Source organism: Peromyscus maniculatus, chromosome 21 (genome assembly GCF_049852395.1).
Source record: "Peromyscus maniculatus bairdii isolate BWxNUB_F1_BW_parent chromosome 21, HU_Pman_BW_mat_3.1, whole genome shotgun sequence".
Classification (NCBI taxonomy): Eukaryota; Metazoa; Chordata; class Mammalia; order Rodentia; family Cricetidae; genus Peromyscus; species Peromyscus maniculatus.
Window position 1 is genome coordinate 42,972,358 of NC_134872.1, and position 13,066 is coordinate 42,985,423.

The window sequence follows — 13,066 nt, forward strand, 5'->3', positions numbered from 1 at the left end:
GTAAAGATATGAATGTATAAAAGAGAAAAAAAGGTTAATATATTTTTGAATCTCAAATTTCTGTTAGGCTTCACTTCAGGCTTCCGAAATAATAACCAGCAGAGGCTGAGCATGTTCGGGGCTCCACTCCTCTCCTGCTGCCTCAGTGAAGACACTGCAGTAGTCAGGCAATTCAGCATCTTGGCAAATAAAGGCAGGAAAATCCGATGTCACCCAGGACGTGTAGGGGAAAGAAAGTGAGCCAAGAAGGGAAACTCAGGTTTTACATTGTTTTGCCCACTGCAATCACTGGTAGCTGTTGGCTTTGGTTTCCAGGGGGCTCTTCGTCGGGGGCGGGGGTGTAGTTTCTCAGATGAACAAACCAGTTCATATTTGTTTATATCCTGTGTCTTTGGGATGGTCTCTTGCATAAAATGATGATCAGCTGGAAAAAGACTGGAGAATTCCAGGGAATTCACGGATAGACAGGGGAGGGGCTCTCAGAAAGCAGCCGGAACCATGTCATTTTGCTTCATTTAGAATGACCTCACAAAAAACACAGCACCATTGAAGTGTTGCTACCAAGGTTCAAATCGCTAGTCACCCACCGTGTCGTACTTGATTCACAGGCAACCGACAGAAGAGGACCTGACAGAGCTTTTAGGAAAAACTGAATTCTCAGCCCACAGTCACTTTCCAGGAACTTCCCTGCAAACAGCTCTGCGCTGGAGGGTTGGAACTCCTAGCAATCTCAATCCCGCCGCCCTAACTGCCTTCGCTCCACATACAATTATTTATGGGGACTTAATGAGAGAGCAAGCCTTATGTGAAAGAACTCAAGAAAGTGCAGCTGCTAAAAACAGACCTAGGCAGTTCTACAGTCCTTATTTTTACAACTGAGCTTCTGCAATTCCTGCCACGAACCTAACAGCTCCACTCCTTGCCAAACACACAAAGAGAAAAGTAAAAACTGTTTTCGTTCTGCAACCCCCTTAACTTTGAGTAAACAGTAGTAATTTTCTGTCGTCATATTCAATGCAAATTTCTCAAAGGCGACACAACAGGAAACAAAAGACCTGTTAGTTGATAGCTGCTTTAGAACTGGGGGGTGGGAGGAGTGGCCGGGGAGTGGGCTAAAGTTAACAGAGTCCAGTTTCTCCTTAGCTGGGGTCCCGAGCCTCCAGCTAGTTTGATCTTTCAGAGCTCTTTGGATTTTCTCCGCTTGGAATGGTCCCTGGGCCCTGCCTCTCTTCCTATGAAATCCGCATTTCTTGTCCCCTTTGCCCCATGTTTTGGGTGGGTGGTGGCAGAGGTGATTCAGACATCAGCTTAAACATCTCGTTGGTGGGTTGCATCGACCTACAGCTGCCGACAGAAAAATGGCACTAATACAAACGGTTGGGTCGGAGAAGAGGGTCTGCAAAAGGCTCCCTCATCCTCCGTCCGCTACGTGCTCCTCACTTGGGGTGCGGAGCTCCAGGGCTGGGATACCCGGAGAGAAGAGGATGGGAAGAAGGGAGAGCCCATCAGTTTGAAGGGAGGCCCCCTCTAGGAAAGATCTCCATCAAACACTGAAGAGGGGGAAAAACTTGGCCCGCGTGCCCCTACTGGGGAGCGACACACCCCACACAAGCTGGCTTGGGGGGTGGGTGCTCAGGGCCTCTCACCTGACTTCCTCCTCCGCTGGCACACACACCAGTGCCCCGCTCCGCACCCCCAAAGCCCAGGCAAACAACGACAAGAGGAAGCAGCGGGCGACAGGGTGCGCGGCCAGGGCAGTGCAGGTGAGGGCCCGGGCGGTGGGGCTCCGGGGTGCGCCCACACTTACCCTGGCGGCGCTCAGGGCCGCTCTCCCGCAGCGACCCCGCACCCGGGCGGCGTGCGGGGATGTGGCGGCCGCGGTGGCTCGGGCTCGGCTCGGCTCGGGCTCCACTGCGCGCTCTCGGAGCCACCGGCCGCCCAGGATCCCGCCGCCAGGGGGAGAAGCGGCCGCCGGCACGGGGGAGGCAGGCCCGGCCCGGTCGCTCCCGCTGCGGGGTCCGCGAGCCCCCCACGCGGGCGAGCGACGAGTGCGCGGCGCGCCTCGCACGCGCGCCCCCCCAGGCAGCGGTGGGGGACTCTGGGGGGGCGCCCCGATCGCCCGCTCAGCCTTGTACACTGCGGGCTCCGAGCGGCTCCCGCGCCCCCTCCCGCGCCCCGCCCCGCCCCCGCCCCTTCCCTTCCCCCTCGGCCCCGCGCGCTCCCCGCTCGCTGCTCGCCGCGCTCTGCCCCCTTTAAACGCCCACTTCGGATGGGAAGAGAAGACAACTTGAAGTCAAGTTGCCATTAACTTCCGCGGCGGCCGCAGCTCAGCGGCGGGGAGGTGGCAGCAGCTGCAGCCGCCGCCCGGGAAGTCCGCCGCCCGGCGCGCCCGCGCGGGGAGCCGACCCGGCCTCGGCCCGCACCGCTGGCCCGCGCTGCCCCGGTTCCACGCCTGAGTGAGTCCCGCTCCTTTGCTCCCTGCCGGTGCTGCTCACGCTCTGGGTCTCTTGTTCGGCTCGCCTCCGTTTTCTGCGGATGCGGAACCGATCCAAACTTCTCCGCGGCCCCGGCTGGGGCGGCTTTGCGCCCCTTGCGAGCCGGGGTCTTGCTGGCCCTTCTCGCGCGCGCGCAGGCACTCGGGAGGACTGGGCTGGTGAAGTGAGGGACATGGCCGGGATGCGTACTTTCCTGGTGTCCTGCTTCTCTCGCACACCTGCCTGGCAGACTCTAGTTGGACACTTTCGTCCAGGTCGTGGGGACGGCCCTCTTTAGAGGAGAAAGGCGGAGTGGGGAAGCCCTAAACGGGCGAGCGGGGAAAGGGAGCCGCTCCGTGAGCCCTGGTGCCGGGAAGGCGGCGAGGTGTCGGGTGGAGTGGAAAGGTCGTGCTCTGGATCTGGAGTTCACTTAGCATCCTATCCTGGTCCGTCTCCCCCTGTCCTATGCCGACCAGCACTGCTTGGCTGGTGGCGGGAGGAGATGGAGAGGGGCCCGGGAAGTTTGTGGCAACTTCTCTATCCCGGGAGCCACTCGGGCGCTGGGCGCTTAAGTTGGAGCCCAGAGTTTGAGAGCCGAAGTACAGCGCTTGTAGAGCCCTCGCGGGCGATCGCGGGTCGGCCCTGGAGGGTGATTCGGGCTTGGGCTTGGGCGGGAGGCTGGGAAGACATGCGTGCTGTCTTAGTTGGGGTTTTGGCCGCACAGGTGCAGCACTGGGGTCAACTTCTCGGTTCCCTGTTAAGGTCCACACTAGAGAGAAGCGGCCTTTTCCAGTGCTCCTCCATTGCAGAGCTCTCAGGGAGGCCGAACTGGGGTTGGAGAGCCGGGTGCAAGGAACTGAGGAGGTAGGTGACAGGTCCGGAGAGTGACACGTGCGTGTACCAGGCAAAAGGCGCTAAAAAAAAGTCCCTTCTGGGATGACCCCAGAACACCTAGAGAGGGGGAGCAGCGTAGAGCTCAGGGTAGGTTTTGTCCCTGGCCTCCATCAGGGCTAGATTGTACTTAACAAGATGTCAACCACCGGGTCATCTCTCAAAATGCCCGGTTGACAACTTTGATCTCTATGCCCTTCCTGGGAGAACTTTCTCTGAGGCATACCATATTCCCAGAGTTACGACTTGGATTTCACTTGGTCATAGGGACAGGAAAGACATCTAGTTCCCTGGAGAGAACCTATCTGCTCGCGATTGATTGCCTGGAGTTCCATGTTTGTATCCTTAGAGGCCACAGCATCGGACTTGCCCAAGAAGACAGAGGAGGGGATGATTGAGCAAGAGTAAGGGTCTCTGCTAGGATTCAGGTTTTGTCCTTAAGTAGTACCTGGCATTTACAGTGTTTGGGCTGCTGACAGTAGCTCAGCCTTCCAAACTTTACTTAAATTTACACCTTATCCAAAGTGGATTTTCTGAAAGAGTGAGATTTATTGTGTAGTCAGATTCCCATGCAATAAGTGAATGAATAAATAAATAAATAAATAAATAAATCATGACCATACTTTAAGTCCGAGGAAAGCCAGGGTTGAGGTGTTGGTTCTCAAAACCTTTATGAATCTCCCATGTAGAACTTGTGGTATGACTTAGCAGCGGTTCTTTATTTCTATGGCATGTTATTTTAGTAGAGCAGTAGTAAGTGCATAGACTGGCTGCTCCAGTCTGCTGGCAAACATTAGCATTCAAGCTTACATTTTTGACAAATGTGCAGACAGGAATAGCATGAATAGGCATCTTAAATATTAACAACCCAAGCATCTGTTGTGAAACAAATTTAATATATTTACTCAGTCTTTCTCACATTGTTAGGAAAGGTTATAATAAGTGCTTAATTTCAACTTAACTTAGCAGAAGTAACTGGCGGCATCATTCACTACCTCCTAAGCTTTAACACAGTCACCAGGCAGAAATACTTTAATTAACTTGGTTAAGGGCATTGTTAAATAAATACACTTTAAGCAGTGTGCATACTATATAACATGTAACAGTAGCAAAATATTCATCCTATTTGTGTGCATTTTAAATGACCCCCTCTTATAAATATACCAAGTATGTTTATTCTTCATCTCCATTTGACACTTATTAGTTCATTTTTTTCTAATGGAAACAATATTTTAAATGTAGAGTTGTTCAGTCATATGTAATACATAATATGTAAACAGTAGCAATAAAATACAAAGCATTGTTAAATTTGAATATGGCTACATGTAACAAGGTTATGCAAGAGAAATAAAATCACTGCTCAATTTTGTTTTCCTTTTTGAATAATGAATACAGATGATGGATGAAAAAAGAACAAATAGGGATTTCCTCCCTGAAGTAACTGCTTCTTTAAATGTATGCGAGGTAGGGGAGGAGAACAATGATAAAGACCTAGAGAACTTCCCAAATCCACATAGCTATTTCCAGAATCAATGCATTCCTTACTTTCCCACAAGCTGAAATATGTAATAAATAATAGTTCTTTGTATGTAAAAGTATTCAACAGGAATGTCTTTTGTTCACTTGTAATAAATTAATATATTCTTCTTTGGTCGATGATCTACAAAAGTAGTTCCTTTGTCTCCCAGCATCTTAAACAAGAGCAACAACAAAATGAATATTAGTTTATTCTGCAAAGAAGTCTGTTGCCAGCTATATGAACCTGTGACTGAACAAGATGCTGCTGCAGAGTGATGGCTGAGAAACACATTAAACTAGCGAGGTCTGAAAATCTAGAAGGGAATTTCACTTATTTTTTCATGTGACAGGTTGTGGGTTGTAAATTAGGCCTAAAAGGTCAGGTGACAGGCACCTGTTCCTCATTATTGTAGAAATCTTTTGGTTACAAACAGTGTTAAGCTAAACATAACATGGGTGTATAACAGGGACTCTCTAAAGCACTCCAGTGGTTTTCACCTGCTCTGTAAATTTCCAAACAGGACATACATAGATAGGCCCTGCTTATAAACACATCATTCCTTCCATACATGTTATCTTGGATGATTGCAATTAATATTATATTAGTACTTGGAATTGATGAAGTACATAAATGCATATGACTAAATCAATCTTCTAATTATGTCTAGACATTATAGTTGAATGCAAAAATATTCTATCTTTTAAAAAAACCCTCCTTTTTTCCTTTGCAAATTATTGATTGGATATCAGAATTGTGTTCATGTTTTACATGGAAGACCTTGCCAAGTGCCCTTTTATGCTTTTTAGATGAATTCTCATTTAAAATGATGCCACAAAATATTTTTCTCAGCAACTATCTATAGAAGGGAAAATCAGTTGGTATGTATTGCTGTAGCTCTGTGCCATACATAGAATAGAAAGAAAACCACAGTGTACACAAAGGCTGCTAGGAAGGGTCTTCCGACCTGGCTTCTCCCCGGTGTAATCGGAGCTCTTCCTATTGAAATAAGAACTACAGCTTAGTTCCTATAAATGGTTTCCCTTCAGACATTTCAGAGAGCAAACTATGCATGTATATGGAAAAGACCACACTAGCATAAGGTGACAGAATATTAGAGGTGCCAGTTGCTTTTAATTAGCAAGGGAAGATTTTGAGTAAAGTAAATAACTCAGGTTATTCAGTTCTGTTATTTAAATATGTTCTTTATCCTTTTTGCCTTTAAATAGCTTATGCTTATTATATGAAGCATTCATTTTTAGTATTTGCTTTTGAAATTGATTTGGTTTTCATATTCCAAAACTCTGTGGTGATTTTTTTTTTACAAATTAATTTACATTTTGGCAGAATAGAGTTAAGTTAATTAATAGATCAGGCACGAAAAATAACCCACAGTAGGGTATATTTTCTGGTAAAATGAAAGTTATGTTTCAGCATGATGAGCACCAGGCTTCAGTAATCTGCTCCTCGTGTGCAATGAGCACTTCCTACTTTGAGCTAGCAGGCACCTACTGTTTATTTACGCTGCATTAAACTGACAGCTCAGCAATCAGAGGAAAAATATTACTTACCTTCCTGAAGTAAATACCAGTTTATAGGTTAGTGCACGTATTTATATTCCTGTCACCACTAAATAACGGCTCTGTCTCTATTTTAATATCTACCTGGGTTGTAACCCAGGGATTCACTCTTCCTGGTTGAGAGGAAAGGGTCGAGAGCAGTTTTTTCTTCCCATTCCCTGGTAGCAAAACTTTAACGAACAATCATTCCATCTTCTCATGTCTGCCATGTGAACACTAGTTGGGAGGAATGTGGGGCACTTTTCCTTGCACTCCCACTGCGGCGGCGTCAAACTCCCAGCACGCTGGCACGCCACTGAGCACAGTCATCCTGAGGCATCCCCTGGACAGATGTGTTCAAGCACAGTCAAGCATGTGTTTACTAAATTAACTTTCTACAAAGTTCCAAATAGATCAAACTATCGGATTCTTAGATCACGCCTGTGATGCGGGCTCTTCCTCTCCAGTTCTTGGACAGAATGTTTCAGTTTTTAATGGAGTTCTGCAAACAGGCCTCTAAAGTAGGGCCTCCTGGTTGAGTGGTCGCTTCTTAGCTTCCCTCTAGACATACTCTTGTCTTCTTATTTTTCCTGTTGTTAATCTGCCATCCTCAAAATAAGGGTTGTTGCCACTTTTATTTTATAATACTGAATATATTTGTTTAACTTCGTCAATTCAAGGTCCCTGTCTTTCAGGGTCCCTCTGAAGCCTTAACATCCTGCTAAAGTTGAATGCCCAAACTCATGACCAGCTTGAGAAATGGCTTATTTTTGTTTAAACTGTCTAAGGATCTCTCAAGCTTATTGCCTGTACAGTTGTCAATCTGTAACCACATTCTCTACTGACATCAGTACAGAATATGGTCTTAATACAGCAAGCGTGTAAATCAAATCTGTTACACAAGGCTCCTTCCCTCCACTCTCCCAAAGAAAAAGAATCTCCTATGGTAATTTATATATCATTGCTAACTGCTGTTCTCAATGGTGAGTCTATTTAAACTTGATGTCTTCATAGTGTGATCAACACATTAATACACATTATTTTGTACTTTTGATCTTATGCCAACGGTACCTTTTGCTGTTTATTTTTTTTAAGTCTTTTTAAAGATCAGATATTCCATTTTAGAGTAAATAGATACAGATTGTGTGTATATGTATTCCGGGTGAGATTTAGTAGTAGAGCGTTTCTCTAGCATATTGGCCTATTTTTATTCCTTCAAGTCATTCTGTATCACTTGCACAGTTGTTGCTGTCTGAAGGCTTGTAATAGTAATTCTAACCACCTCCTTCAGTGGACTTTCAAGGATATGATTCAGTTAGTCAGGGATCTAGTTCAGTTCTGAGGGATGAAAAGCAGTTAACTGATATCCCAAGATTTATACCACTACTTTCTGCTGGAATTTATTTGGTGCAGTTATTTGACAATTGGTGGAGAAGTAGCTTGTAATCAAACATTCAGAGTCTGTTCTGTTTCTAGGGGAGGGAAGATCATGATGGATAGAACATTTAAGTGTATATTATTTTATTTTAGCCATCACTCATTTTAGAGCCACTTATTTTTGAGTATCTAGGGGTGCATCACCCAGTAATGAGGGTGCAACCCATGCACAAGAGGTAGAGGTCTGGCTCCACCTGGTTGTGACTTTACTAGAATGCCTGTGGATCTAAGCCAGCCTCCCTCCGCTGCTCTCCCCCACCCAGGTGTGCCGGAAGTAGAGGGCGTTGTACCCAGATGAAGGGGGTGGACTCTACTCAGAGCTGTGACCTGATTTGTGGCGCACCCTCAGATCTGCAGACATGGTCCAGCTGCTTCCCAGGCAACTGGTAACCACCTCATTTGAGATGTGCCTGCCTTGCTAGTGTGCCAGAGAGAACTTCGGCACTGTCACCCCATCGAAGACCCTTCTTCTAGGGCTATCTTTGGAGATCAACCTCTGGCATTGGAGAGGGTAAGTGTCAGAAAAGTTACTCCAGGCACTCAGCTCCATGTGGAGGGAGAATCAGGGTTGCAGCCACAGTGACTGACAGGCTTTGATGGGCGTTTGTCTCTGTGGGATATTGCTTTTTTCTCATGATGATTTGGGACCAAGAGCCAAGGACAGTTTTCAGTGGGTATTCATTGTTGAGGGGTAAAATATGCTTGTAGTCTCCACGAGGGAAATTCTTAGACCTTCGTTCCTTGAGGTATTTAAAGAAAAGACAGTGTGTCATCTGTGTAGTGGGGAATTCTTCAGATGCAGTTTTCCTGGAAGCCAGAGCTGATGGCTAGAGATTCCTCTGTAATCTTACTCAGTGGTTTATGATGTGCTGTTAAAAGGGTATAAATGACAGTTTGGCCTTTTAATGTTTAGTATAGTAAGGACTTTAAGGTAAAAACAAGCTTTATGTTATAAATATTTCATTGTAATACTTTTATAAATAAAATAACAGTCATTGTATGCAGATATTTTTTTTGAAATGAAGATATCCTTGAGTATATTGTTGCAATAATTAGCTGTTTGATGTTGAATGCAATCGGGTTTTCCTATTCCAGTGAACCAGACAATGGGAATCATTGGAGATCAACAATTAATTCTATGTGATTTTTGATATTTAGCAAAGCCAATCCTTCTCCAAGAAAACATTTTACCAATGAATGAAGGACAAAATACAAATGCTTACCGCTTTACATTTTAAAAGATTCTGTAGAATCCACTAAATAACCTAAGTGAAACAATAGATGCCTTGCTTAATGGTAGAAGAGTTCCCTAGTCTGTGGGAGGCAGGAACCCTATTTTAATAACTATGCTTCCAAAACTCTGAGAGGCGAGCTACTTTTTTGATGGTTTAAGAGGACTAAGAAACAATTTAGAACATTATCTTAAAAGTTTAAAAATGACAGCCTTAGTGTGTATGGAGTCATTGTATTTTAATCATACTGTATGCTTATTAGTGTTATTAGAGCAGTAGACAGTTAATTACAGCCTTTTTCTGAGACACGTTAACTGTATATTAACAACCATGTTAAGAAAGAATGATGTATACTCTTGGATACAAGCTGCTGCTTGCTAGTTTCTTGAAAAATATCTTTTCGAATGTATGGAGTCACATTTTTGGTCAAGAATCATCAAAGGTTTTCACTAAAATACTCTAATTTTAAAACTTCTGCAAGCAGTGGAGTGCCTTTGCTTTTCCTTTTTTCTGTTAACATTGGCTCCTTGGCTTCCACTCCTGCCACTGGATACAGTTACTACACACACTACAGTTTCAGCTTTCCCATCCTGTATTTTGAGATGCCCACATTCCCTTGTTTCCCGATGACTTTGGCCAACATAGACAAGTGGAAGCTTGCTTATTGAGTTGATTTAGCCTGGTAAATATTTCTGTGGAATCATTGTAGTCAGTGTCCTTTAGTCAATTTACATTATTCTCAATTCCATAAAACCCAATACTTAAAATACATTTGAACAGCTGACCACAGTGATGATTTTATTGTCTAAATCTCAAATCTAGGTTTAAGCTATGGCTTCTGTCACAGCATTTAAGTGACAGAAACCACAGAGTTTTAATATCTAAACACTTCCCATGGATTGGTTAACAATTCCCTTGATGAATTTGTAGATTTTGTAACTTCCTAATATAGCATTTAAAAACACAGGAGCATTCCTGCTTTGACAAGTTTGTAGATACTGTAGATAGTTGTTATCATACAAGGTATTAAACTACACAAAGGAATTAAGTTAAGCTACCTTTCTGTAACAGATAAAATAGGAGAGACTGAACAGTTAGTGTTCTCTGTCTTACATATAATAAGCACCATTTAAGGAAGGCAAAATTAATAATTGGGTAAATAGTAAATATAATTCATGTTGATAAAGATTCATAGAGTAAAAAGAGACATTTCTTTCTATCGCTGTGCTATTGTTGAGGTTATATGAGCATCTAGTCCTCCCATGATCCCAGTTTTGTAGATTATGGAATGTTTTTCTTCTTTAAGTATGTATTCTGTTGTGTTTTGGACAGAAGTACTAGAGTTTCTGTTTTATCCTTCCTAGCTTTCCTTTAGGATTATGTTAAGTCTCTGTTTAGGTTCATGGTCTCATGATGTTAGGCTGTGATAACAAATTTCACCAGAATCAACCCAAAGCACTGCCCTGAATTTGCTGCTGGGCCACCATGTTGGGTCTAGCTGATATTCCAGAGCCCAGCACAGTGTGGGTGAGTGGCACGAGGCTGACTTGTCTCCACCACCCGCCTCTTTCCAACTACAGTGATACTTTCTCAGGACCCCATTAAGTAGATATCAGCCATGATGATTGCACAAAGACAAAGAGCTGTAGTTATGGACCTCATTTACCAACAATAGGATTCGGGTATTTATATGAGAGAATTTCCTTCTATTCCTTAAAACTTAACCCAGAGTCAACTAGAAGGCTTGTTAGCTGGACGTTAACTTTTTGAAAGGTTACGGGCATGCTTTGAATATTATCTAAAAAGGACACTTCTTTCAAAAATTTTATTATCTTTTGAAAACATGTGTGGGACTATTTGCAAGGCATTCCTACTTAGTTACACGCAAAAAAATATTCTTTTAAGTGGTGCACTGCTGTGTGACCTATAGTGTTATCACACACATTCTGTCTCTTTAAAACACACTCTCCTCTATCTGCCCTATTAATTGTTGATATGTTGCCATCCACGAGACAAAAATTAGAGCTGTAATTAAATAATCATGTGATGCTCCTTAGTGCCAGTGAGAGCAAACTCATTTTTCCAGGCCCTGATGGTCACTGATTATTGTATTACCACTGGCTTGCTTGATTTTTTTTTAACGATTCTCTCTGTAGCATCCCTAACCACTGTCCTTTTCAAAATTAAAGAAAGTAGCAGACAGTGAGACAGTTAATTGGCTGGAGGTCCTGAGGGATGTAAGGTAGGCTTACCTTCTTTTGCGTTTGGTCACCTGGTAGGGTCTTTGGGAAGGCTACATCAGTGATGTGGTTGCCTGCCATTTAATTTACACTGGTGTTTTGGCTGGGATGGAGGCATATGGGGAATGCCAGGAGAATTACAAAAGGAGCTGGGTATTAAAATTCAGAAATGATTAAAATTGAAATAAAAGGATGCTGCTTCTTTGCCAGTACTCTGGCAGTCATAATGACACATAGAGATTAGCTTCCACCTTCATCCTCTCCTTCTTTCTCATTTCCTCTTGTTTATTATTGACACATTTTCCTTAGGTCTGTCCCGTCTTTGCAGCTTTTATACGATTATGTGTTTCTCTTTCTCTTGCTTTCCTTAAGCATGGTGAAGCCTACTTAACCTTATTATAACAATAACAGAATAGGTTATTAATATTTAATATGCACATGATTAAAATTTCTCTCCCTTAAACATAGGTCAGCTGTATTATTATTAACCAGCATGTAATTTTTCATTTAAAATATTCTTATTCTGCCTTTCTGTTTCTGAAATGCCTTCTACTTTAGTAGTGATTTAATACATAATGTTTAGAAAACTGTGGTCGGCTACTGAGAAAAGAACTTACCAGTCATGGATAATCAATTATGCATGAATTCAAATGTAACAGATGGAATCTGGTGAGTTAAAGTTTCTCTTTGCCTTAGTGGTTTTTTTTTTTAATTTGTTTGTTTGACACCTGTCTCTTATATATAGATAAACATCTAATATAGCATGTGAGAAATTTCCTGTGTCTTTATTTCCCTTTTAAAGTGAACTTAGTTTTTACATTAAAAGTAAAGGCAGAGACACCTTGATGTGGCCCTGAACATCTACTTCTGTCCCTTCATTTTACAGCTGTGGAATCATGCTTAGCTAGTGGTCACTCAGCTGGACAGTGAAATGGGAAGGAAGGCCCATACCTGTTTTCCCTACCTTTTCTTCCTTCTTGTTTTCTACTGTGTCATATCCCCTTTCTGTGAGAGTTGCTTAATAATAGGATGTTACATTACCCAACTGTGGGTCTTAAATGGTGTCTGATGAAAACAATGGTCTCCCGCTTTTTAATTGAGTAACCAACTCTTGCATGTTACGAAAGTGTTAACTGTCTATTTATCATGTTATGCCATGTGTACATTATATATGTGTGTGTATACATATACACATAGATGTTTACACATACTTAGATATTGGCCAGACCATTAAGTTTTTTCAATCTATTAAGAATACCACAAGAGTTGGTTTTATATCCTAAACTGTGGCTCTTGCCAGCCTCAAAGACACATTGACACTTATTTTGAAGCTTTGTAAATTTTTAGTGATAAATTCCCTTTGTACAAAGTGAACTCAAGACTTGGTCTCAAGGGCCTTAATTACCTCCAAGGAGAGATAAGAAGTTTCATTTTCATAAAATGTACCATGAATATGGAGCATAGCTTCACTGTAGAAGGAATAGGAAAACAGCTGGCACTGACCAATCTTCCAGCAGCGTAGTTTCCAGACAGTTATGAGTGTGTGTGTATACTATATATATATATGTATGCATATGTATATATGTGTGTGTATGTATATATATGTGTGTGTATGTATAATACAAATGAAAAAACATTTAAAAAGTAAATAAAATAAATGATTAAAAAATAGCCTCAAGGCTCTCTAGTTCTTTTTTTAAAAAGTTAATGAATTTTT

At 43.1% G+C, this 13,066-nt stretch overlaps 1 protein-coding gene across 4 annotated transcripts in view; it reads left to right on the forward strand.

Moving 5' to 3' along the window:
- The first annotated feature begins 1,662 nt into the window (after window positions 1-1,662).
- The window catches only part of Satb1 (SATB homeobox 1), a 94,068-nt gene continuing 82,664 nt past the window's right edge, over window positions 1,663-13,066 (forward strand). Inside the window, exon 1 of one of the 4 annotated variants that reach the window (XM_076557536.1) lies at window positions 1,663-1,763. The gene's annotated coding sequence lies outside the window, so the exon portion shown is untranslated. Of the gene's footprint in view, window positions 1,764-2,284; window positions 2,457-8,188; window positions 8,389-13,066 lie in introns of those variants that run through there. The other 3 variants (XM_076557535.1, XM_076557537.1, XM_016006939.3) reach the window with 3 other exon arrangements.